General features: G+C 38.6%; 1 long non-coding RNA gene across 2 annotated transcripts; it reads left to right on the top strand.

The window, feature by feature from the left end:
* Positions 1-27545, top strand: LOC122745890. 2 transcript variants are annotated; one of them, XR_006355500.1, is made up of 4 exons: positions 1-411; positions 11951-12082; positions 23810-24030; positions 26890-27545. It is a non-coding gene; the product is annotated as an uncharacterized LOC122745890 (long non-coding RNA). The 2 variants fall into 2 exon arrangements; XR_006355499.1 differs by lacking the exon at positions 11951-12082.

The following is a 27545-nucleotide window of genomic DNA, read 5'->3' on the forward strand; positions in this document are numbered from 1 at the left end:
TGCTATGCATTTTCACAGCCTGAACAGGGGCACAGAGGTCAGAGATTGCAGAGTTTTTTCCAGGGGCAGAAAGAAATGCTCAGTTAGTGTGGAAGGGAAGGATAGGATGATAACAGGTTGAAGAGGGTCTTGGATGCTAGGAAGAGGAGTTGTAACTATTTTTTTTTTAGTGAGGCAATTGGGGTTAAGTGGCTTGCCCGGGGTCACACAGCTATTAAGTGTCAAGTGTCTGAGGCCAGATTTGAACTCAGGTCCTCCTGAATCCAGGGCCGGTGCTTTATACACTGCACTACCTAGCTGCCCCTAGTTGTAACTATTCTGAAGACAATAGGGAGTTACTGAAAATTTCTGAGCTGGGAGACAGATCAGATCTACCACAACAAGATTATTCTGGCATCCATATGAAGAATGGTGAGTAAGGATAGTTGCAGTGGGATTTGAACCCAGGTCTATAAGGCCTGGTGATCAATCAGATCTTCTTTCCTGCTCATATGATCTTGGGGTTAGCTTTCTAGGATGCAAAGCCCTATGTAAAACACTAGTTGAAATGTAAGGATAAGACAAAATGTGGTTTTGCAGGGGGTAACACAAAAAGGACCTATGTTAATTAGTTGGAAGACTTACCAATGCCATGTATATAGCATTGCATTTTTAAAAGACATAAAACCTGAATCAATTTCCCAACTGAGGAAAGACTGAAAATGTGATTCAGGATGAATGACTTAATTCAAGGCACAATAAAATAATACTTTTTTAAAAAAATTATTATCTAGAAAAATTAGTCTGAAAAATTTTATGTAATTGTACTTATGAAAAATTATAACTAAATGAAAAATTATAGGTTTAGAAAAATTATAATTGGGCTGTATGTCCTGCCACGTCGCCATTCAAATGTAGAAATATTTTAAATGACTGGGTCTAATTTGGGGGGCTAAAGCTGACTGGAGAACTAATCTGGGATTGTTGACTGTTTGGCTATCTGACTGCTGTTAATTTAATGTGGACCATTTATAAAGTTCCACCACACTGCTCTACTCCCAAATTGATAAACAAAATATTAAGGAGGCTCTTATCTAAATAATCAAAGCAGAGTTTATTTATGAGATACTATTTAAAATTAAGAATACAGGGAAATAAAATGTACAACCTGACTGCTTTCCGGTGGTCTCTTTCCCACCTGCTGAGCTTCAAACTTCTTGAATACAATAAGGGCCTTAGCCACCTCTGCCTCAGGACACCTTACACTTTCCTTGCTCAGCTACTTTCTTCTAACTCCGCCTGTATCCTTTCACTTTGTAAATCCCCCTGCTTCTAACTTTCTTCTCCTCCTTACTGCCACGCTGAACCCTGTATTTCTCTCTCACCAACCTTCTGTCTGTCTGCTCTGTCGGTCTGCCCTTCAGCCTCTCTTTTCCCTGCTCCTAGTCCTTCTTATCTTCTCCTGCGTCCTTGTAGCCCTGTCTCTAGTCTGATCCCCTGAGTCTAACTCCCAGGTCTATATATACCTTTTCTTCTCTCCACTGAAATCTCTGGGCTTCCTGCGCCCCCACAGACTAAGCTAATCTGCTAGCCAGGGCTGCAGCTGGTGGTGGGGTGGGGGGTGGGGGTGTGCTTGAGCAGCTTGAGCCTTAGTACAGGCTATGCCAGAGCCCAGCATCTCTCAGATACCTCCGCTCAGGTTGGAGGGAGCTGGGGGCTTTTTCCCCACAGCTGTCTGACCCGGCGTCTTGCACAGCCCACAGGGCTTTCTGGCTCAGCTGAAGCTGAGGAGGAGGGGCACCAGCCTCTCCCACACGGAAAAGACCCTGAGGGCCTAAGGCTTTCCAATCTCAGCCCAAAGGTAAGGTCCCCAAATCAAAATAAATTTCCACACTTTCATTTATAGACAGTCACAACTGGAAGAGATGTTACAGATCCAATTTCTGCAAATTAGAAATGAAGTTACTGAGGCCCAGAGAGGGAACATGACTCACCTAAGGTCTATGGCCCCTTTCCGCCATTTTCCCCATTGTCTGTAATGGGACTGTATTTATTGAGAGGCTAGGTTGTGTGCTGGCAAGCTCAACAGTTTGGGAGTCAGAAGACCCAATCAAGTCTCATCTCAGTCATGTACAAGTGATGTGATGATGCACGAGTTTCTTGAGCTTTCTTTTTTTGTTTTTTTTTTGGGGGGGGTTGCTGGGGTTTTTTTAATCTTTCTAAGCTTCAGTTTTCTCATCTGTAAAATGGAGTTAATAATCCTTGTACTACCTAAGCTGCAAGGTTCTCTTGAGGAAAATGTTTGTAAATGTTCCGGTAGAATATAAGCAGCTTGGGGACAGGGATCATTTCCGTTTTTGTCTTTGTATCCCCAGAGACTAGCAAAGGATCTGACACAAAAGTTCTTAATAAATGTTTACAGAGGAGGCAGCTAGGTGGCACAGTGGATAAAGCACTGGTCCTGGATTCAGGAGGCCCTGAGTTCAAATGTGACCTCAGACACTTGATACTTACTAGGTGTGTGACCTTGGGAAAGTCACTTAACCCTCATTGCCCCGCCCCTCACCATATAACACAAAGAGTTACGATGATGTCATTCTTTTAATCTTTTTCTATAAGTTTCAGATAGAAATGGTCCTGGGACAAATCACTATGCTGCTATTATTCTTTTATAGCTACAGATATATTTTTATCTTTGAATAATATTTTACTTTTTCCAATTACATGTAAAAATTTTTAACTTTCATTTCAAAAAAATTTTTGATTTCTAGGTCCTTTCCCTCCTTCTTTTCCTCCCTCTCCTCCCTGAAATTTGATATAGGTTATACATATGCAATCATACAAAACTTATTTCCATATTAGTCAAGTTATGAAAGAAAACCCAGGCACAAGAAAACCTACAAAAAATTAAAGTAAAAAATATTATGTTTTGATATGCATTCAGATTCCATAAGTTCTTTCTCTCTATAGACATATTCTATAGATTACTGAACAAGTAGAAAAAATAATTGCTTTTTTATAATTAAACAAAATTATTAGGATGTAGACTCCCTGAAGACATTCCTGGTACAATTTCAGTGATAAGCAAGAAAATAGGAATAGTGATGATAACAACTAATATGATCGCAATTCATAAAAGTTTCTCCAAATCTGAAAGCATTCCTATTATTCAATGTAGTCACTGTACTTTATATTCATTCAAGATGCAACTCATTAGGTCATTTTCCCGTGTCCTCTAATGTTAGCATTCTAAAAAGACAGAAATCTGTGGAATAATAATATAACCATAGTCAAAGTTCAGTCAAGTCAAGTTTCATGGTCCAAAGACTACAGGGGTATAACACTAACCAAGCAAGGAGTTTATAATGAAAATCTTCCCCTAAATTGACCTAGTTCAGAATAATAGGGTTCCTTTTGTAGAAGGTGTAAGACTCAGTGCCTGTATTCGGGAAACTACTGTGAATATTTTTATAGCTTCAGCAACACTAGCTTCATTGATTAAATTTCTAAGCTCTGTGGACTACTGAGGACCACATTGCAATTATAAACTTCCTGCTGTCCAGACATTACTATGGCCCTGTTACCCTCAGGCTTAAATGCTGAGCAAAAAGAAGGGACTATTTAGTAATGAACGTGGGATTGCAAGTGGAAGACTTCCAAGCATTGCAAGTTAAGGGGAACACCCTTCAAAGGTTAGCTAAGTGATAAGAGCTGTAAATTAGGATGCTTATAAACTATGTGCACGGTTTCATTCTGCTTTATAAAATCTAGGGAAAAACCACTCGGCAATGGGTATGGTCCTTGGAAAGAAGAAGTGAGGATGTTGAAATAAATAATACTCCGTTTGGGTAGTTTTCCTATTCATTAGATGCCAGTAGAGGCAGCTAGGTAGCTATGTGGATAGAGTGCTGGGCCTGGTGACAGGAAGACCCGAGTTCAAATGTGACCTCAGATGTCTGTGTGATCCTTGGCAAGTCATTTAACCTCTGTTTGCTCTCAGTTTTTTCAACTGTAAAACAAGGGTAATATTAACCCCAAACTTAGGGATGTTGTAAAGCTCAAATGAAACAATATTTATAAAGCACAGAGTTTGGCACATAGTAGTTTAATAAATACATGTTCCTCTTAATTATAATTATTTTATGAGAATGTATATAACTTCTTCAGCATAGGACAAAGCTTCTTGAAGTGTAGATAACCACCCCATAAGGGGTCGCATAACTGAATGTGGGGGTTGTGAAAAATTTGGCAACAGTAATACCTATTTTATGAACAGTATACTTATTTTATATACCTACATACCTGGGGTCATGTAAAAGTTTCTTGGGCAAAAAGGGGTCAAGAGTGGAAAAAGGCCTGGCATAGGAAATTCCCAGTGTGGGAATTTCCTGCAGGAGGATGAATGGCAACCCATTTATGGCTCCATTCATTCAACAAGCAGTTTTGAAACCCCTGCCGTGTTGTGTGTCAGACACTATGCTAAGCCCTGAGGATGGGCTGGGGGAAGGAGTGGGGAGAGGGAAGTCAGAACCTGGGATTTCTCCCTGTGAGTAAACTCTCTGCACCAAGGATGAATAAAACTAGTTCTGAGACTTGGAGGTTTAGAGAGGTGCCTAGAAGCACTAAGAGATTCACTGACTTGCCCAGACACTTAACCCAGGTCTTTCTGACTCAGAGGCCTTGATCTCAAGGCACTTCCAGTCTGGTCTGAATTGCAATTTTTGTTGTTGTTGTTGTCGAGTCATTTTTCCAGTTGTGTTTAACTCTTCATGACCCTATTTGGGTTTTTCTTGACAAAGGTACTGGAGTGGTTTGTCGTTTCCTTCTCCAGATAATTTTACAAATGAGGAAACTGAGGAAAATAAGGTTAAGTGACTTGCCCAGGGTCACACAGCTAGGAAGTGTCTGAGTCTGGATTTGAACTCACTAAGATGAATCTTTCTGACTCCAGGTCCAGAGCTTCATCCACTGGGTCACCTAGCTGTCCCTTCGGAATTGCACAGGGGATACTAAAACAAAAGTCACTTCCCTCAGAGAGCTTACATTCTAATAGATATGTCCTGGAGAGCTCCCTGAGACTTAAGCGTGGTCACACAGCTAGTAAATGTCAGAGACAGAATTTGAACCCAGGCTATTCTAGCTACAAGCCCAACACTTTTACTAATATATTTTATTGTAATGTATTGAGTCTCTGGAATCACTCAAACTGCCCCCACCCCCCTTCCCACACATAGTCAGGGCAGGTCCCCTCGCCACTGCTGGCTACATGTGCCCCTCAAAGTTCTAGGGACAGTGAAGTTCTCTTAATGCTATCAGCTCAAGCCCCCATATGGGCATGCCCCCCAATATCATTTGTCGGAGCCTTAATATCATTGCTACCACAAGGAATTGGAAGTTGAGGGGGTGCCCATCAATTGGGGAATGGCTGGACAAGTTGTGGTATATGAATACAATGGAATACTATTGTGCTGTAAGAAATGATGAGCAGGAGGAGTTCAGAGAAACCTGGAGGGTCTGATGAGCTGATGATGAGTGAGATGAGCAGAACCAGAAGAACATTGTACACAGTATCATCAACATTGAGTGTTGACCTACTGTGATGGACTATATTCTTCTTACCAATGCAATGGTACAGAAGAGTTCCAGGGAACTCGTGATAGAAGAGGATCTCCAAATCCAAGAAAAAAAAAAAAGAACTGTGGAGTATAGATGCTGATTGAACCATACTATTTCTTTTGTTTTGGGTGCTGTTTTGTTTTTTTTCTATTTTGAGGTTTTGCATTACTGCTCTGATTTTTTCTCTTATAACAGGATTAATGCAGAAATAGGATTAATGTTATTATGTGTATATATATGTGTGTGTATAGATATATATATCTATATGTATATAGATATATAGATATAACCTATATCAGATTGCCTGCTGTCTAAGGGAGGGGGGAGGGAGAAAAATCTGAAATTGTAAAGCTTGTATAAACAAAAGTTGAGAACTATCTTTTACATGTAACGGAAAAAATAAAATACCTTATATGTTAATATCATTGCTACCAGGGGCAGCTAGATGGTGCAGTGGATAAAGAACCAATCCTGGATTCAGGAGGACCTGAGTTCAAATCTGGCCTCAGACACTTGACACACTTACTAGCTGTGTGACCCTGGGCAAGTCACTTAACCTTCATTGGTTTCCCTCCCCCCCAAAAAATCATTGCTACCAGTAATTAGTACCTCACTATTAATTAAACCAGATGATATCTCCTAAATTGTATTGATAAATAATTAAAATCAATTAGCTTTTTTTAATTTTAATTTTAATTAAACATTTTTTTTTTTAGTGAGGCAATTGGGGTTAAGCGACTTGCCCAGGGTCACATAGCTAGTAAGTGTTAAGTGTCTGAGGCTGGATTTGAACTCAGGTACTCCTGACTCCAGCGCCGATACTCTATCCACTGCGCCATCTAGCTGCCCCCAATTAGCTTTTGCAAAGGAATTTTTGCCAAACAGATCCCTGTACAATATTTCCCTAAACCAAAGCCCACTTGCTCTTCTACCACCTCGGTCTTCCTGGAGAAAGTGGACTTAACCTTAAAGTACTTACCCCACCAAATGCACTTCCAGGCATGGTTTAACCCATGAACAAGGCATACTCTTGTGTCATCTCAGCATCTGGGATTTCAAAATGGTCTACTATTGGGCAGTATCCCACAGGGTACTCCTTGGGGTTGAGGTAGCTTTGGCTGCAGGCAAAGTTTACTGGCTTTCCTGACCTTTTGAAGCTCAGAAGGTCATTCTGTCTTCAATTCTCCTTCAAATAAGAATAGGAAAGAATAGACACAAAAGGGGTAGAAAGCAATTTTGGGCATCATATGTTCCAAGCAACAGGGGAGTCCATATGGGGAAGGCACTTTTTTTTGCCTCATTCACCATCAAGAAAGAGAGCCAGGGGCAGCTAGGTGGCACAGATCACTGGCCCTGGAGTCAGGAGGACCTGAGTTCAAATCTGGCCTCAGACACTTAACACTTACTAGCTGTGTGACCCTAGGCAAGTCACTTAACCCCAACTGCCTCACCAAAAAAAAGAAAGAAAGAAAGAAAGAAAGAAAGAAAGAAAGAGAGCCAGATCCAGGCTTTTTGTACCCTTTTGTATGCACACTCATTTCTGGCCCAGTAGCTAATTAAAAGGCTTTTTTCCATATAACACAGTAAGCAGACAGGAAATAGTCACAGAATATTTATGCATATATTTATACTTACTTATGTGGACAGCCAGGTGGCACAGTGGATACATTACTGGTCCTGGAATCAGGAAGACCCATCTTCCTGAGTCCAAATTTGGTCTAAGACACTCACTAGCTGTGTGACCCTGGGTAAGTCACTTCACCCTATTTGCCTCAGTTTCCTCATCTATAAAATGATCTGGAGAAGGAAATGGCAAACCACTCCAGTACCTTTGCCAAGAAAATCTCAAAAGGGGTCACAAAGAGTCAGACACAACTGAAAAATGACTGAACAACTTGTACAAGCTCTGAATTGGAGGCCATGACTCTCTATTAGAAGTGCTCATTGCAGGGTCCCCAAGTATCCACATGGGTTGTCATCAGATAGAAGAGATGGTGGGTCTCTCCCCACCCCAATCCATTTTCCATTCAACTATGAGAGTGATTTTCCTAAAGAATAGATCCTACCACATCAGTCCTCCCTCTTCCCAACTTCTCCCCAATAAAACACCTGTGTTTATTCCCCTACTCAATAAACTGTAGTGGATCAAATACAAAATGCCCTGCTTGGCATTCAAAGCTCTTCATAACCTAGTCCCCTCCTACCTTTCCAAATCTTCTTATACCTTACTCTGTCAACTCATTCTTTGATCTAGTAACACTGGCCTCCTGTCTCTTACAAGAACAAGGCATGTCATCTTTCAGCTCTGGGCATTTTCTCTGGCTGTTCCCTGTGCTTGGAATGTCTTCCCTGCTCATCTCTACCTATTGGCTTCCCTAGTTTCCTTTTAGTCCCATATAAAATCCTATCTTCTATAGGAAGCCCTTCCCAAACCCTCTTAATTCTAGTGCCTTCTCTGTTAATTATTTCCTATCTCTCATATGTATGTATTTATGTCTATATCTATATCTATACCTATATCTATATCTATATCTATGTCTATATCCATGTCTTATGTCTATGTCTATATCTACATATTTTGTTTGTACATAATTTTTTACATATTGTCTCCCCCATTAGACTGTGAGCTGCTTGAGGGCAGGGAGTATCTTTTGCCTTTTTTTTATCTTTAGTACTTATATGTTGATTGATTGATTGATTGATTGATTGTGCTTGCTCTAAAGGCTGGGCACTCATTGGCTCAGTCTCAGCCTCCCTTTCCATGCCATAAACAATAATAATACAATGATTTAATTATAATAAGTAATAATAACAATGATTCATTCATATAACATATTAAGGTTTAGAAAGTGTTTCCTCATAGCAACCCCATGAGGTAGTTGGTCCACCTTATTTTCCCTATTGTACAAGTGGGTCAGGTAAGGCAGCTAAATCTCAAAGAGATGAAGCCATTGGGTCATAATCTCTTGACTTTATATACAATAGTGTCATCAATATGCTGTTCTCATAAGTCTTCTATAGGTAATAACAATAGCTAATATCAAAGGATATTGTCTAATTCGGTATATGAACATGGTGTGAGTGTATATGTGTTTGTGTGTGTGTGTCCATACGTGTATAACCTTATTGTTCTGGAAAGCAAAAGTAGGTTGTCAATCCTGAGGGATTTATTCAATGTACCTGTGTCACAGGTCAGAATTCATGACCATAAATAAGTTTTCTTGAGAGGAGAAAAATCTTCTCAAGTTACCAATCTTGACAATGAGGTCATGCATTCACGTGGAGAAGACTTCAAGACAGTTTCTTATCAAGCTAGATACAAATTTGGAAGCATAAAAGTACCCTGTGTGCATAGAGACAGCTCTGGACCTAGTGACCTAAGCTATGTGGGCATGAAAATCCAGTTTGGGACCAGTATCATTGAACTGGTAATAATAACAAGTCATATGTGACTTGCTAGGCATTTTACAGTCTGGTAATATTTAGGAAGGGATCTTCAGTCATTTTTTATAATTATGAATTCATACCCTGCTTTAACATTCATTAAAGTTAGGGTGTGAGAAAGACATTATAGCATAGCAGAGGAATGGCTGACCATATAATCAAGACAACTTGGGTTCAAGTCTCGCCCCTTCACATGCTGCCTGTGGGACCACAGTGAAGTCACTTTGCATCTGAATGTTCCAGGCAGCGAAGACTAAAAGCTATGGATAAGTCAATATGCTTGGTAGAGGGAATTCCCTTTATCAACTAAATCCAGAATCCCATTTCAAAAAAACAAACAAACACAAAAACAGATGAAATAAACAATTAGGTCCCTGTGCTCTAGACCAGGACCTCTTAAACTTTTTTCACCCACCACCCCTTTTCACCAAAGTAATTTTTACATGATCTCAGGTATATAGGTATATAACATAGGTATACAGAACCTTTTACTGTTGCCAAATCTTTTGTGACCCCCCACATTCAGTTACATGACCCCATATGGGGTCGTAATCCACAGTTTAAGAAGCTAGGATCTAGAATGATGCTTCTAAATTCTTAGTTTACTCTTTCACATGTGAGAGAAAAAAAGGAGTTCTTCACTATACATATGCATTTACATTAAGAAACTAGCACATACAGACATATACATGCTCACTGGATTAAACACGGCTGGTGCAATAATGGCTAACATTTAGATTGTGGTTTGTGGTTTCCAAAGCTCTTAACATAAATTATCTCAGTAGTTCCTTATAATAAATCCACGAGCTAGATGCTATTATATTCCTGTTTTATAGAGGAGAAAAGAGAGGCCCAGAGAGGTTAGGTGAAAGGTCCAGGTTACAGCTAATAAGTAACAGAGGCATAATATGAATCAAGGTCCTCTTGACTTCAGGGTTTTCCACTGTATCCCACCACTTTCTCCCTAGGCAATGTCCACACACATATCCAAACATCTAAGACTCGTTAAATGCTTAATTAATTCAGGCCATTCTCTGTTAAGATCACATATATAGGGGCAGCTAGGTGGTGCAGTGGATAAAGCACCAGCTTTAGATTCAGGAGTACCTGAGTTCAAATCCGGCCTCAGACACTTAACACTTACTAGCTGTGTGACCCTGGGCAAGTCACTTAACCCCAATTGCCTCACTAAAAAAAGAAAAAAGAAGAAAAAAAGATCACATATATAAAGTCACTTTATTTTGTGAAAGATTATGATACTCATCAGTAGAGGAAATGTTCAAAGTGGGACAATCATGGATCCTTAAAGTACTGGAGAGAGCCAAGAGTGGAAAGAGCACTGTGTCTTCTTTTCATGGCAAAGACTGTGAAGATTGACTTAGTAGCCATTTGAGGCTGTCTGGCATTTTGGAAAGATTAATCAATCAATAATCCAGTAAACATTTGTTAAGTACCTACTCTATGCCAAATACTGTGCCAAGTGCTGGAGGTGCAAAGAAAGAAAATGACAGTCCTTGGATCTCCTGTTGCTCTAAGGAAGGAAGGAGGGACAGAGGAAGGAGGGAGGAAAGGAAGAAAGAAAGGAAGAAAGAAAGAAAGAAAGAAAGAAAGAAAGAAAGAAAGGAAGGAAGGAAGGAAGGAAGGAAGGAAGGAAGGAAGGAAGGAAGGAAGGAAGGAAGGAAGGAAGGAAGGAAGGAAGGAAGAAAGAAAGAAAGAAAGAAAGAAAGAAAGAAAGAAAGAAAGAAAGGAAGGAAGAAAGAAAGGAAGGAAGGAAGAAAGGAAGGAAGGAAGAAAGAAAGGAAGGAAGAAAGGAAGGAAGAAAGGAAGGAAGGAAGAAAGGAAGGAAGGAAGAAAGGAAGGAAGGAAGAAAGGAAGGAAGAAAGAAAGGAAGGAAGAAAGAAAGGAAGGAAGAAAGAAAGGAAGGAAGAAAGGAAGGAAGGAAGAAAGGAAGGAAGGAAGAAAGGAAGGAAGGAAGAAAGGAAGGAAGGAAGAAAGGAAGGAAGGAAGAAAGGAAGGAAGGAAGAAAGGAAGGAAGGAAGAAAGGAAGGAAGGAAGAAAGGAAGGAAGAAAGAAAGGAAGGAAGAAAGAAAGGAAGGAAGAAAGAAAGGAAGGAAGAAAGAAAGGAAGGAAGAAAGAAAGGAAGGAAGAAAGGAAGGAAGGAAGAAAGGAAGGAAGGAAGAAAGGAAGGAAGAAAGAAAGGAAGGAAGAAAGAAAGGAAGGAAGAAAGAAAGGAAGGAAGAAAGAAAGGAAGGAAGAAAGAAAGGAAGGAAGAAAGAAAGGAAGGAAGAAAGAAAGGAAGGAAGAAAGAAAGGAAGGAAGAAAGAAAAGAGGAAAGAAAAGGAAAAAGAGAGAGAAAGGGAAGGGAGATTGGAGAGAGAGAAAGAAAGAAAGAAAGAAAGAAAGAAAGAAAGAAAGAAAGAAAGAAAGAAAGAAAGAAAGAAAGAAAGGAAGGAAGGAAGGAAGGAAGAAAGAGAGAGAGAAAAGGAAGGAAACTAGACCTAGACTATGGAGGCATAGGTTCAAGTCTTAGCTATACATTTACTGGTTACAATGACCTTAACATCATGAACTTTGGTTTCTTCACCTGGAGAAGTTTTTGGTTTTTCCTTTCTTTCTTTCTTTTTTTTTCTTTTGTGGGGCAATGAGGGTTAAGTGACTTGCCCAGGGTCACACAATTAGTAAGTGTCAAGTGTCTGAGGACAGATTTGAACTCAGGTCCTCCTGAATCCAGGGCCAGTTCTTTACCTACTGTGCCACCTAGCTGCCCCTTTTGTTTCTGTTCTTAATGAAACACCATTCCCAAACACTTCACTAAAGGTGAAAGCTACACAGTGAGAAAGGAAATACAGGATAGGGTATACAAATGACCTCATTCATAATCCATGATGATCATTTCAATGTATTTTTTTAGAGCTGACTTCATGCAAACACTTCTGAAGTGGGTCAAGCCTGAGGAGAATATTTTAGGATGACTGACAGCAAATTACAAGAATCAATACTGCAGATGACAAAAACATTCATCAAAGCTGCCAGATCCAGTAAGGTACAGATTCCAGAGAGATTATATTAATGGAAAAAGAACCCAGATTTTATACATTGGCCCAGATATGCTAACTCAGGAATAAATCAAACTGACCCCAAGGACACAGCCTATAAGTCTATATTTAATGCCAGCCACCTTTCAACAAGAGACAATGGAGAAAAAAAGCAAATAAAAGAATTGGAGCAATATTTTGTTTTGTTTTCTCCTTCCTAAATGAGGAGTCCCATAAGCCTGAATGCCTCTGTGGCTCAAGATAAGTATGCCAAGATATGGTTTGTAGAAATGGGAATCAAAGATAGAGGAATCAGTGGCAGTGATAATAGTAACATCAGGAAATAATGAGTAAACTGAGTTATATTTGTTTTCCCTCCCATAATCATGGGGGGAAAGCAACATTAAAGTGCATAGAAAATTAAAAAGTAATTATTACTGAATAATGATGCTTTCTGTGTTATAGTCAGTCAGGAGTCATCCTTTATAAATCAGTGGTCCTATCTATTAGGAACCTACCTGTTTAGCCCTCTTGGAAATATCTTAATTATTTCCAAATACTCAGTTGCCTTCTAATTGTTTGGGGGATCAGGAAGAAATAAAGAATCCAGAGCAATGGGTCCCCTGTGTGACTCTTTTCGTTGTTGTTGTTGTATTGTTTTTGTTTTTGCAGGGCAGTGAGGGTTAAATGACTTGCCCAGGTTCACACAGCTAGTAAGTGTCAAGTGTCTGAGACCAGATTTGAACTCAGGGCCTCCTGAATCCAGAGCCGGTGCTTTATCCACTGCGCCACCTAGCTGCCCCTCATGTGACTCATAACCACATTGAGATGGTAGCTTTTTGTTCATTCACAGGGAGAAACCCTTGATTCAAAGTTGATTTGTCCCTTGGGAAAAGGATGCTGCTGTTGACTTTCAGCACTAGCTCTCATAACCTGGAATGCCAAAGGTGTCTGCTTTAGTTGTCATTCTTCAGTGCAGATGAGTTGAAGAATAAGAACATAAGCGTGTTAGCTAGCACATGACCTGATTCATGAAGATGTATGGGCAGAACCTAAACATGGATTTTTTTGAAGGCTTTTCCTCTGGGTTCTCCTGATTTTGTCTTTTCTCTTGATAACAGCACGCTTCAATGTATATTGTTTACCCCTCCCTGGTGGCTATATGGACCAGGACAGATATTAACTGGCAATTCATTCCCATTGTCTTTTCAATAAAGCTTTTTGGAACTGCATCTTTAGGATTTCTTTTAATAACGATATCACTTTAAAGAAATAATTTTGATGATTTGTATATATTTATGTTGTTGTTCAGTCCTTTTTTGGTTGTGTCTGACTCTTCATGATCCTATTTGGGGTTCTCTTGGCAAAGATACTGGAGTGGTTTGCCATTTCCTTCTCTGGCTCATTTTACAGATTAGGAAACTGAGGTAACAGGGTTAAGTGAATTGCCCAAGGTCACACAGCTAGTAAGTGTCTAAGGCCAGATTTGAACTCATGTCTTCCTGATTCGAGGCCCAGCACCCTATCCATTGTACCACTTAGCTGTATATTTTGTACTTTATTCCCACTAAATCTGTTTTTATCTGTCTTTCTCTTTCATGCTTACTTACTGCAGTATAGTTCAGTCTGCCAACCACACTATTATTCATGATCAAAAGAGACCCCTAGGAAGATAGCATGTTTCCATAACACATCTGGGGTGCTCTAGTCTCATTAGGACATCTGACCCCAAACTCGAGAAAAAGAATGGGATGAGAAAAGGAATATGGGCCGAAATAAGAAGAGGAAAGATTTGAAGCACTCACTATGGGGTCTAATTTATGTCACCAATTTAGCTAAAAAGAAATAGTCTGGTCACTGAAAAGATGCTACGGAAGAATCAACCATAGACAGATGATTCAAAAGGGGAACTATTTTTGATAGAAAAGAAACTTCAGGTTTCTAGAAGGCTTTGAAACAGTTTTGAGCTATTTGAGTTGTCAAGAAAAGAAGCAAGTGTAAGAAAAGAAGTAATTCTCCACATACCTGTGCAAAAGCATTAGTTCAGTAGGACAGTTTCTCTGAAAACTATCCTGACAAAGCATGTATTTGAGAATAGCAGCAGGATTCTCAAAGGAGCGCCTAGACATCTTTGTTTAGCATCTCTGTTTAGTGTGGCTAAAAAGAACAATGCCAACAATTAGAGAGATCTTAACTCAGGAACAAATTTCCACAAGACGAGAATATCTCAAATGTCAACATCTCCTTCTTCCCCGAATTTTTTTTTTTTGGTGAGGCAATTGGGTTTAAGTGACTTGCCCAAGGTCTTCCCCCAATTTTTTTTTGGTGAGGCAATGAGGGTTAAGTGACTTGCCCAGGGTCACACAGCTAGTAAGTGTGTGTTAAGTGTCTGAGGCCAGATTTGAACTCAGATCCTCCTGAATCCAGGGCTGGTGCTTTATCCACTGCACCACCTAGCTGTCCCCCCGCCCAGCTTTTTAAAACTGACATTCCCTATCCCCAACCTCTTGGACAATATCTGAAGTGTTGTTGAGTCATTAATGTGCACCAAAGACACTGCAGCACCATATGGACCCACTTACCCATCCATTTTCACACTATTCATTCCACCCTATGGAAGCTGGCCTAGAAGGGCCAGGTGGATTCCTTCTTTTTTTTCAGTAAAAATTAGAAACTATTTCCCCTAAATGGTTCTGTTCTTCTTTACTCAAATGACATGAATTTCCTTGTCATCATTTAGCCTTCCTGACTGTGGAAAAGTCCCAGAGGAAAGAACAGCTTTAGCCATTGAAAGGAATTTAGCATCTGATTTTTTTTGTCTCCTTACTAAAGTTAAGGAATGAAAGCTGATTTAGTCTTGACTTGGGTGAGAGGATCAATACTATTACCACCATGCGTTATGCTCCTTCCACCTCCTCAAGGAGTCTGTGCTCTCCCTGACAACAATGTCCATCATTTCTTTGATAAATAGTCTAGCCAACCCATCAGTTTCTTCCCCCCTCCTTACTGTCCCTGCCACATAGGAACCTGATAAAATGCTTCTTTCTTTGGTTACTGCAGAAGTTATCCATCTTCTTTTCCTATGTATAGTAGGAAATATTCTGAGCTTTAAATGAGGAGAGAGAAAAGCTATAGAACCATATTTGTAAGATGGGCATCTATATTCTGATTTAACTTCTCTCACCTGCCTGGTAGATGTATGATTACTCCTAGGACTGGAGTCTGATTCAGTCTCTGTGCCTTTTCAAGGCTGTCTCCCATGCCTGGAATGCGTTCCCTCCTCACCTCAAAGAATTCCTTTCTTCCTTTAAGACCCAATTCAAGAGCCACCTTCTATATTAAACTTTTCCTGATTTCCATCTCTCTCCCCACAAATGCTAGTTCTCACACTCCCTAACTGCCTTATACTTTTCTACCTTGTATTTATTGCTGTCTTCCCCCTTAGAATGTTAGCTTTTTGTGTTTCACTTATTGTATTTGTGCCTACCACAGTGTAGGTCTTTAATATATTCTTTTATTTTTGGTAAGGCAATTGGGGTTAAGTGACTTGCCCAGAGTCACACAGCTAGTAAGTGTCAAGTGTCTGAGGCTGGATTTGAACTCAGGTACTCCTGAATCCAGGGCCGGTGCTTTATCTACTGTGCCACCTAGTTGCCCCTCTTTAATACATTCTTGTTGATTGATTAATTGATCTGACCTTGGTCATTTTGGTCTCAGTTACTCTTTAATATGAAAATTGTAGTTCTAGACTCTCTTCTGAGTTACATTCACCTGACTTCTAATTCCTCCATCTTCAGCCTAAATTTTATAGGTCTTAAGAGTAGAATGATGGTGCTCCATTTTGCTTTTTCAGCCTCTCCCAGAAGCTGGGCTAATAAGACTTGTGAAAGGAAAGAGAGCCTCTGCAAAGCTCTGCACTCTTCCCTTGCAAATTGTGAACCATTAACCTCTAACTGCTTCTGGAACTCCCCAATAAACAAATGCTACATTCAGCTTCCCATTGATGCTCAAGTCTGCACTATCTAGAAAGAGGAGTGACCATTGTTCTAGGAGGGAGGGGAGGAGAGATTACTGAATTTAGATTGTCTATTTTTCAGTTCCCATAAATCAATGTTGACTCTTACTTCACCGGTGAGTAATGGCAATTCCAGTGGGGGTTCTTAAGTTGTTAGTACTTACTGAGTATCCACTGTGTAGAGAATAGCACATCAAGGGAAGGTATCATGTATTCCAGGGAGTTACTATCTTCCCTTAGCCTCTTTCCTTTCAGCTAGTCCCAGCGTTCAGCTTTGATTTAGGAGACCTAGATTCTAATTGTGATTTTGCTACCTATTGCATGACTTCAGATAAATAACTTCTTTGGGCCAGTTTCCTTATCTTTAAAATGAGGGGGTGGTACTACCTGTTCTCTAAGGCCCCCTTCTGTTGTAAAATTCTATGATTCTACTGAAGGACTAATGCCATGCCCCCGTCTCACCAAAAGTCTACCATGTTGTCCCTGCTCATGAAATCTAGAGACAGATCATGGAGAGCAAAAGAGATAAGATCAGTCTGTTTGGTCCTCTGTTGCTCGATCCAAGATTCCTAGCTACATATTGCTTCCTGATTTCTGCATAATCATTATCAACATCGGTCAACAAGGATTTATTGAGCACCTGCTATGTGCTAAGTACTGGGGATACAAAGACATAAATGAACAGTCCCTGCCCTCAAAAAGCTTATATTCTACAGAGGGTGACACATACAAGTACATACAAAATAAATACAATGTAATTTGGGATGAGGCAAGAACACTAGTAGCTAGGAGAATTAGGGAAGGCCTCATATAGGTTGTATTGATGGGGCATGTTGGAGTTTATAATATCCCTTAGTATAATAATTCCATCCGTATGATTTTTGTGAACCTCACAATAATCTATGAAGTATCATGTGGAGGCAGGGGGAACCATGATTATTTTGCAACATGAATTAATCCCTAAACTACCCAGTAGCCTAATAGTGGCAAAGCCTCAACTACTAATGAAGAAGAAATAAAATATAACAAATTATGCTAGGATATAATAGAGCAGATGTTTTCATCCATTATTGTAACAATTCTTTATCATCCTTGGATAAGAGAAACCAGCAATTTTGTCTAAATGTACTTATTTAACAACTATAAAAATATTTGGTCACTTTCCCTCTCCTACTGCCCTTGAACAGAGAATGTTTTTTTCGTTCTGAGAAACCATCTGGCCCTCTACATGCCAATATTCTTCTTAAAAAAATTTCTTTCTTTATTTTAGTTTTCAACATTTGTTTACATAAGATTTCCAATTTCAAATTTTTCTCCCCCCGTCCCCTCCTTCCCTCCCTCCCCCAGACAGCAAGTAATCTGATGTAGGTTATATATATATATATACAATAACATCAAACATATTTCTACATTAGTCATAAGAGAAGAATCAGAGCAAAAAGGAAAAACCTCAAAAAAAGAAAAACAGCACCAAAAACAAAAGAAATAGTATGGTCCAATCAGTATCCATATTCCACAGTTCTTTTTTTTCTGGATTTGGAGAGCCTTTTCCATAATGAATCCTTTGGAACTTTCTTGTACCATTGGTGAGAAGAATCTAGTCTATCACAGTTGATCAACACATAATGTTGATGATACTGTGTATAATGTTCTTCTGGTTCTGTTCATCTCACTCATCATCAGTTCATGCAAGTCCTTCCAGGTTTCTCTGAACTCCTCCTGCTCATTGTTTCTTACAGCACAATAGAATTCCATTACATTCATATACCACAACTTGTTCAGCCATTCCCCAATTGATGGGCATCCCCTCAATTTCCAATTCTTTGCCACCACATAAAGAGCAGCTATAAATATTTTTGTACATGTGGGTCCTTTTCCCTTTTTATGATCTCTTTGGGAAAAAGACCCAAAAGTGGTATTTCTGGGTCAAAGGGTATGCACAGCTTTATAGTCCTTTGGGCATAATTCCAAATTGCTCTCCAGAATGGTTGGATCTGTTCACAGCTCCACCAACAATACATTAGTGTTCCAATTTTTCTACAGCTTCTCCAACATTTATTATTTTCCTTTTGTGTCATATTAGCCAATCTGATAGGTGTTAGATAGGTGGTACCTCAGAGTTGTTTTAATTTGCATCTCTCTAATCAATAGTGATTTAGAACATTTTTTCATATGGCAATAGATAGCTTTGATTTCTTTATCAGAAAACTGCCTGTTCATATCTTTTGACCATTTCTCAATTGGGGAATGACTTAGATTCTTATAAATTTGATTTATTTCCCTATAGATTTTAGAAATGAGGCCTTTATCAGAAGTACTGGCCATAAAAATTGTTTCCCAGCTTTCTGCATCCCTTCTAATTTTGGATGCATTGCTTCTATTTGTACAAAACCTTTTAAATTTAATGTAATCAAAATCATACATTTTGACATGCCAATATTCTTAAAGAAATGATCTCCTTCCCTTTTCCCTTGTCTAATTCCCATTTTATTCTTCCTCCTCTTCCTTCTCCTCTTCCTCCTCCTCCTGTAAAAGGTGTTACTTATATATCCTAGGTTATCACAGAATGCTGCTATCATTGATTAGTTGTGTACTCTAAGCAGTTCTAAAAAGTCACAAAACACATTAAGGTAACTTATTACAGCACAGTTGGAATAGAAAGGTGAAGCTGCTATCTGTGTGTAGGCTTCCTTAGTATGCTAAGACATTTCTTTTGCTTTCCTTTTAGCCTCCCATCTTTGGCCCACAGTCATTGGGCCCCTGTTGGTGGGTATGCCTCTCCTAAGAGATCCCATTCCTCTCCGTTGAGAGAATTACACAAAAATCATAATTCTCAAGATGGGAAAATCAAAACTTGAGAAGGCTAAATAATTTGCCAATGCTACACAACTAATAAATAAGAGCACTAACTCTAAGTACATTTTTTTTACCCATTTGTACTTGACTATAAGCTTCTAGAGGGCAGGAACATATTTCATCTAAACTTAGGTCTCCCTTAGTTCTCTGAACATAATAAACATTGCTCATGTTGAATTTATTGTTATGAGCTATGGTTTCTGAATATTGGTCCAGTGCTCTTTCATTATGGAAATAAGATGACTGTATTTATTTAGACCTCAGTCTAGACCTGATGATTGATTTCTGCTGTGTCCTTTGATTACCTGAGAAATGGAATCGGGGACTAGACTGTGACTATTACAAAGGATATAATAGTTGCTGCCCATACCTTTAAGGAGTTTGCCCCCCCCTTTTGGAGGTAATTTTAGGCAATTTGTCACCTGAGATCACTTATTACAAGCCACCGTACCATTAGTTTCACTGTCTTCCATATATTCTGCATATTTTGAAGTTCTTTTGAAACTAGATCTTGTTGCTTAAAAAAAATGATTTTAATTTCCAGAACTATTCAACTCCCATTGTTCATCAATATGCCTAATAGCCCCCCTAGGATATAGCAGAAAGGTTAGCAGGCTGATTTAGAAAGCCAGTTTGATGTGGCAAAGGGCAGAAGTTGAAGAAGCCTGAATACCACATTAAACTCTCCCACACCAAAGTGAAAGACTTCCAAGGTAAATGAGATGGTTTGCAAGTTGCTAAATTTGAGCTCAGTGATGGACTGTATATTTGTCATCTAAGGATCAGCCTACTCATTTCAGGGTGTTTCATCACCACAATGTTGGCTGTGAGCATTCATTTTTATATGCAGAGAAATTCATGAAGACTGGTTACTAAAGTATAGAAGGATTATAATTTCTATCAAGGGAGAGGGTGTTAATAGTGATGACTTCACAGATCCTTGAAATATTCATTCATTCATAGGATCACAAAATGGCAGAGCTTGAAAGGAATCCTAAAGACCATCTAATCTGACTCCCCATTTAGTAGATGAAAAAACTAGGTGGTAAAATAACTTCCCCAGGGTAGCTAGGTGGCGCAGTGGATAAAGCACCAGCCCTGGAGTCAGGAGGACCTGAGTTCAAATCCGGCCTCAGACACTTAACACTTACTAGCTGTGTGACCCTGGACAAGTCACTTAACCCCAATTTGCCTCACTAAAAAAATAATAACTTGCCCAAAGTCACACAGATTCATTTAACAAATATATATTAGTCATTTTGACTATTATAAATAACCAAATTAATTACAAAGGACAAATGAAGGAAGATGCTATGCATTCAGAGAAAGAACTAATAAACAGAAGTTTCTAAAGAATATATATATATATACATATTTGTGTGTAATGGTAGCCATCTCTAGGGTGAGGGTTGGGGGTGGAAAAAAAGTTAAAGAAAGCAATTTACACGATAACTTTATTATATATATATATATATATATACATACATATATATAAGGAATAGAAAATTGTACATAATAGATTTGCAGTTTCATGTACTATTATCTTTTCTATTATACTACATTATAAAAATGCTTGTTTTATTCAACAAATTAGAAATAAAATAGATTTTAAAATTTTAAAAATAAATAAAAATATTTTTTAAAACCACACATTTAAGTACTATGCTAGAAGCATCATGTTGATAAATGTTTAACTTTCTAGCTTTCCAGGGGAAGGGTAGGTAGAAATATATGTAGGACACATCTGTTTAATCTACATTATTAATATTTTCTCCATCACTTTCTTAAGGCTAGAAATGGGTAAAACAATAAATCAAGCCCTGATTTGTAGCATTTGTCAATTTCTAAGGTGTAAATGCTCACAGTAAACATTTAACCACAGGCTATGGCTCTAGCACACCCTTTTACGATAGACTTTTTGAGGTATATAAGACATGATCTCTGCCCTCAGGGATCTTGAAATTTAGTTAGAAAGATAAGAAATATATCATGCAAAGTTGAATAATAACTTAAGACATGTCATAAGTATTTGGTTAAATGCCAAATAGTCATCACACACTGAAAGTACAGTTCAGAGTGGGGAGAAATCACTGAAGGCTAGAGCAATAAGGAAAAGAGGTGGGCCTTGAGCTGAACTTTGAAGGATAGGTAAAACGTGGATAGATAAAGAGGAAGAAAGGTGTTCTAGGAAAGAAGAAAAGATGGAAGGAAAGATGTCATGATAAGGAAATAATAAATAGAATAGTTTGACTAGAATGAAGAGAGCATAGAAGATAGTAGTAGGAGATGTGATTACAAAGGTAGGTTGGATCCTGATTGTAAAGAAAGTTGCACATAATGAAGGCTCCATAAATCATTCTTGAATTCAGGAGGAGGCATGGAAGGAACCACCAGCTAGGTGTCAAAAGACAGGTTCTCATACTATTTCTTTTGTTTTTGATGCTGTTTTTTTTTTCTATTTTGAGGTTTTCCATCATTGCTCTGATTTTTTTTCCTCTTATAACATGACTAATGCAGAAATAGGATTAATGTTATTATGTGTGTGTGTGTGTGTATATATATATATATATATATAACCTATATCAGATTACCTGCTGTCTAGGGGATGGGGGAGAGAGGGGAGGGAGGGAGAAAAATCTGAAATTGTAAAGCTTGTATAAACAAAGGTTGAGAACTATCTTTACATGTAATGGAAAAAAAATACTTAATTAACTTAAAAAAAAAAGAAATTAAAGTCGAAGACTGGGCACCCGTATTACTGTGACCATAATGCTAATAAGCCTTTGCAGCTTCTGGTTTAAATGCTAATTTTAATAAATCTTTAAAAGTCTAAAAAAAAAAAAAAAAGACAGGTTCTATTCCAGGCACTGTCACTAACTAGCCATATAATCTCAGACAAGTCACATCACTTCTAATTAAATGATCTCTAAGGTCCATTACAAGTAAGAAATTCTTTAATTATATTAACTTAAACCAGAGGATCTTGAATGCTAGACTGAGTAGTTTAAATTATTTTCTGTAGGTACGAGGGAGTCGTTAAAGGATTTAGTGTGTGTGTGTGTGTGTGTGTGTGTTGGGGGGGAGGAATAACAAGACAAAATAAATGCTTTAATTAAATAAGTCTGGAGTGGTATGTAGGGTGGATTAGATGCATATGATATTGTTAGTAGACTGCTGGAATAATTTAGGCATGAAATCATGAGGACTTGAACTAGGTGGTAACAGTGGTAATGGGGAATAAAAGAAAATTATGCAAGAGACATTATGAGGGCAAAATTGTCAAGACTTAGTAACTGATTAAATATGAGAGTGGTGGGAAAGAGCCAGAAAGCAGTCAGAAATGTCTCTGAGGTTCCAAGCATAGGTGAATGTGATGATAGAATTTTTTTTTTTTTGGTGAGGCAATTGGGGTTAAGTGACTTGCCCAGGGTCACACAGCTAGTAAGTATCTGAGGCCAGATTTGAACTCAGGTACTCCTGAATTCAGAGCCGGTGCTTTATCCACTGTGCTGCCCCAGATGATAGAATTTTTAAAGTTACAAAATCATAGATTTAGAACTAGAAGATACTTTACAGGCCATTGATTCCAGCAGATGAGGAAACCATGGCACAGAGTAGGTTAAACAGCTTGGGCAAAGTCACATAGCTAGAAATGTCAAAAAGCTAGATAGAATCTGAGATAGGATTTGAACCCACCTCTTACTATCTTCACTATATGGTGAAGACTTTGAACACAGAGATGGTCAGATTGGAAAAGTTTGTTTTAAACCAACAAAGAAAAAAAGTTCATATTTAGATATGATGAGCTTGAAGTGATAATGAGATATCCAGTTGAAATGTTTAACAGGTCCTGTGAGAACTATGAAACTGAAGGTCAGGAGAGAGGTATGAAGCTACTGATTTGTAAAGTATATGCACAGAAGTACACACACACACACACACACACACACACACACACACACACACACACTTGCAATGTCATCAACAACCAAAGGCAATGGAGTTTAGTAGAATGGGAGACAAGAAGACCTACCTGAATTCAAATCTGAACTCCAATATTTCCTTTGTAATTATGAACAACTCATTATCTCTTTAAGCCTTAGTTCCTTTGTAAAAAGCAGCCAGGTGGCTGAATGGATAGAGCATTGGGCCTGTAGTCAGGGACACCTGAGTTCAAATCTGGCCATAAACAATCACTAGCTCACAACTTGTTCAGCCATTCCTCAGTGGATGAGTATCCTTCAATTTCTAATTCTTTGCCACCACAAAAAGAACTGCTATAAATATTTTTAGACATAGAAGTCCTTTTCCTTTTCCTTTGATCTCTTTGAAGTACAGACCTAGTAGTGGTATTGCTGGGTCAAAGGGTATGCACAGTTTTATAGCTCTTTGGGCATAAATTCCAAATTCTTCTCCAGAATGTTTGGACCAATTCACAACTCCACTAACATATTCCACTAAAATATTTCCCCTCTTCGCCTCCAGAATTTGTCATTTCTGAGGTGGTACCTTAGATATTTTAATTTGCATTTCTCTTCTCAATAGTGATTAAGAACATTTTTTCATTTGATTATAGATAACTTGATTTCTTCTTCTGAAAACTTCCTGTTCTTATCCTTGACTATTTATCAAATGGAGAATGGCTCTTATTTCTATAAATTTGACTTAGTTCCCTATTGTGGTGTTTAAAAACTAAATGTGGGTCCTAATCTGTCCCCCCACCCTAGTTTTGGGGAGAAAGCTGGCTAAAATCACTGATAAATTCAGCAAGAGTTTAGGCTTTTAAGGATTTATTAAAATGTATTAGAAGTTAGTGAAGAGAGAGTCTGTATAACCAGAGAGAAACCCGTGCTTTTCCTAACAGTCCAAGTGAATTCCCTCACCACACCAAAGTCCTGGACCGAAAGGCGGGGGGAGGCTCCTGTTCTGTCTCTGCTGCCACTGCTTAGTTCTGGATGAAATAAAGAGGAAGATCCAGAAAGCCAGCCTCACCTTCCTACTTCCTGTCTCCCTCCTTCAAGCTGATTGGTTGAGAGTGGTCTCTTGCTGATGTCTGAGAACAACACCCCATTCAAGGAGAGCCAGGTGTGGTCTCAGTTTTGATGGTTTTCTGGTGGGTCCCCTGGGTGTCCGCCAAATCCCATTATTTTATTACACTATATATTTAATAAATGAGGCCTTTATCAGAGAAATTTGCTGTTAAAATATTTGATGTTGCTTCATTGCCTATGGTACCTTTCAGCAAAATGTAGCTTCCTTGATTATCTCTTTTAATTAGGTCTCTTTTTGTTTTCTCTGAAATCATGATTGCTACCCCTGCCTTTTTACTTCAGCTAAAGTATAATAGATTCTGCTTTGTCCTTTTATTTAAACTCTGTGAGTGTTTTTGTTTCAAGTGTGTCTCTTGTAGACAACATATTGTTACATTCTGGTTTCTAATCCATTTTGCTATCTGTTTCTGTTTTATGGATGAACTCATCCCATTCACAGTTATGATTATTAATTGTGTATTTCACTGTATCCTATTGTCCTCTGTTTACCATTTTTATCCTGTCCCTCTTCAAAAATCTGTTTTGCTTCTGACCATTGCCTCCTTTAATTCATCCTCCTTTTTATTATCCACCCCTTCCCTGCTTCATTTATTGCCTTCATCCCCTACTTTCCTCTTGGGTGATATAGATTTCTATTCCCAACTGAGTGTGTATATTCTTCCTTCTTTGAACCAATGCCAATAAGAGTGAGATTCAAGCATTGCCCAATTAACCCAGGCCCATTTTCCCCTTCACTATAAAAGCTCTTCTTTATGCACTTCTTTTATGTAAGATAATTTCCTCCATTCTTTCTTTCCTTTCTTCCTCCTAGTGAATCCCTCTTTGTCACTTCTTCATTTTTAAAAAATCATCCCAACATAATCAACTCATACTTATGCCCTCTGTCTATGTAGACTCCTTCTAACTGCCCTAATAATGATGAAGTTTTTAGGAGCTACATGTATCATCTTTCCATATAGAAATGTAAATAGTTTAACAATTTTAAGTGCCTTGTGAAGTCTCTTTCATGTTTAACTTTTTTTGTTTGTTTTGTTTTTTTTTTTTTTTTTAGTGAGGCAATTGGGGTTAAGTGACTTGCCCAGGGTCACACAGCTAGTAAGTGTTAAGTGTCTGAGGCCAGATTTGAACTCAGGTACTCCTGACTCCAGGGCCGGTGCTCTATCCACTGCGCCACCTAGCTGCCCCCATGTTTAACTTTTTATGCTTCTCTTTGAGTCTTGGGTTTGAATGTCAGATTTTCTATTCAGTGCTAGACTTTTCATCAGGAATGCTTAAAAATCTTATACTTTATTAAATATCTTTTATTTTTGCCCTGAAAGATTAAACTCAGTTTTGTGGAGTAGGTTATTCTTGGCTATAATCCTAATTCTTTTGCTTTCATATTCCAAGCCTTCTGCTTCTTTAACATGTCAGCTGCTAAATCTTGTGTGGTCCTGACTATAGTTTCATAATATTTGAATTTTTTTCTGGATGCTTGCAACGTTTTTTCCTTGGCCTGGGAACTCTGGCATTTGGCTATAATATTCTAGTGATTTTTCCTTTGGGGATTTCTTTCAGGAGGTGATCAGTGGATTCATTCAATTTCTATTTTACCCTGTGATGTTAGGATATTGGGGAAGTTTTCCTTAGTAATTTTTTGACATATGATGTCTAGGCTCTTTTTTGTTCATGATTTTCAGTTAATCCAATAATTCTTAAATTATCTCTCCTTGATCTATTTTTCAGGTCAGTTCTTTTATTGTTTGACTTTGTTTTATTGTTTCTTGATGTCTCACGGAGCCATTAGGTTCCACTTGCCCAATTACAATTTTTAAAGAATTATTTTCCTTAGTGAACTTTTATATCATCTTTTCTATTTGGCCAATTCTTTTTAAGGAGCGCTTTTCTTCATTGAATTTTTATGCCTCTTTTACCTTTAGGCTAATTTTTTTTAAGTGTTATTTTCTTTAGTATTTTTTTGTACCTCTTTTACCAACCTGTTAATTCTCTCTCTCTCTCTCTCTCTCTCTCTCTCTCTCTCTCTCTCTCTCTCTCTCTCTCTCTCTCTCTCTCTCTCTTTTTGGTGAGGCAATTGGGTTTAAGTGACTTGCTGAGGGTCACATAGCTAGTAATTGTGAAGTGTCTGAGGCCGGATTTGAGCTCAGGTCCTACTGAATCCAGGGCCAGTCCTCTATCCACTGTGCCACCTAGCTGCCCCTAATTCTCTTAATAATTTTTGTTCATTATTCTCTTTTCTTTCACCAATTTTTCCTTTACTACTCTTATTTCTTTCTTTAACTCTTCCAGGAATTCTTGTTGGACTTGTGTCCAATTAGTATTTTTCTTTGAAGATTCAGTTGTAGCTGTTTTCACATTGTTGTCTTCTGAGTTTTTGTCTTGGTCTTCCTTTCCATTGTAGTAACTTTTTATGGTCAAGTTCTTTTTTTTGGTCATTTTTTCTAGCCTATTTCTTGACTTTGAACTTTATGTTTCAGTCAGGCTCTGCTCGACCTGAGGGTGGGGAGGCATTGTCCCAAGCTTCAGACTTTTTTGTGCTGCTGTTTTCAGAGCTAGTTCTGGGATCTGAAAGTTTTTGGTGCTTTTGAGGTGATATGATACAAAGAAAGGTGTGGTCACTGTTCTCCTGCTCTGCATTCTGATCTTTACCCAGGAAGAGCCCCTGCTCCTCTGAAGACACAAGTGCTAACACTCCTCTTGGCCTTAGAATGGTGACCGGGTCCCCTGCTCCCTTTGACTAACAAACACTCCCCTCCACACTAGAACTGAAACCCAGAATTGCTTAAGGGCAATAGAGTTTCTAATCAGCACTAAATGCAACCAAAACCAGCAAAGGGATTCCTGTTATCCCTTTCTGACCAGTTATCTGATGCCCAATCCCCTTTATCATCTCTAGGTGGAGAACTCCAGAAGCTTCTGCTGCCACTGCTGCTACTGCCTCCAAGGCCCACCACTGGTGTTCCTGATGAGCTCTGGGCTGGCTCCCACCCCCCATTTCAAGGACCTCTTTTGCTGACGTCCTAAGTTGTCATAAGCTAGAAAAATGTCACACTGATATCTGCTACTTCAAAATTTGCTTTGAGGAGTTATTTTAAAGTTGTTTGGAAGGAAATGTTGGGAGAGTTAATCTGGGTTGCTGCCTGTACTATGCCATCTTGTACCCCATCCCATGTGAATTTCTTATGTGTAGTTTATTTATTTTTTTAAAAAGATGTGTTAAATTTAATGCGGTCATAATAAAATTTGTTTCTTTGTTTGTTCCTGTGTGTGCAGGAAGAAATAGGAGGGAGGAAATCAATAAGGGAAAAATTATTTTTACAAGTTTCTCTGATAATGGTCTAATACCCAAGATAAAATATATAAAGAATAGATACAAATATAGAAGAACACGGTCCATTCCCCAGTAGGTAAGTGGTCAGAGGATATAAAGAGCCTGTTTTCAAATGAAGAAATACAACTTGTCGGGGGCAGATAGGTGGTGCAGTGGATAAAGCACTGGCCCTGGATTCAGGAAGACCTGAGTTCAAATCCAGCTTCAGACACTTGACACTT

The sequence above is a fragment of the Dromiciops gliroides genome, chromosome 3 (genome assembly GCF_019393635.1).
Source record: "Dromiciops gliroides isolate mDroGli1 chromosome 3, mDroGli1.pri, whole genome shotgun sequence".
NCBI classification, from domain to species: domain Eukaryota; kingdom Metazoa; phylum Chordata; class Mammalia; order Microbiotheria; family Microbiotheriidae; genus Dromiciops; species Dromiciops gliroides.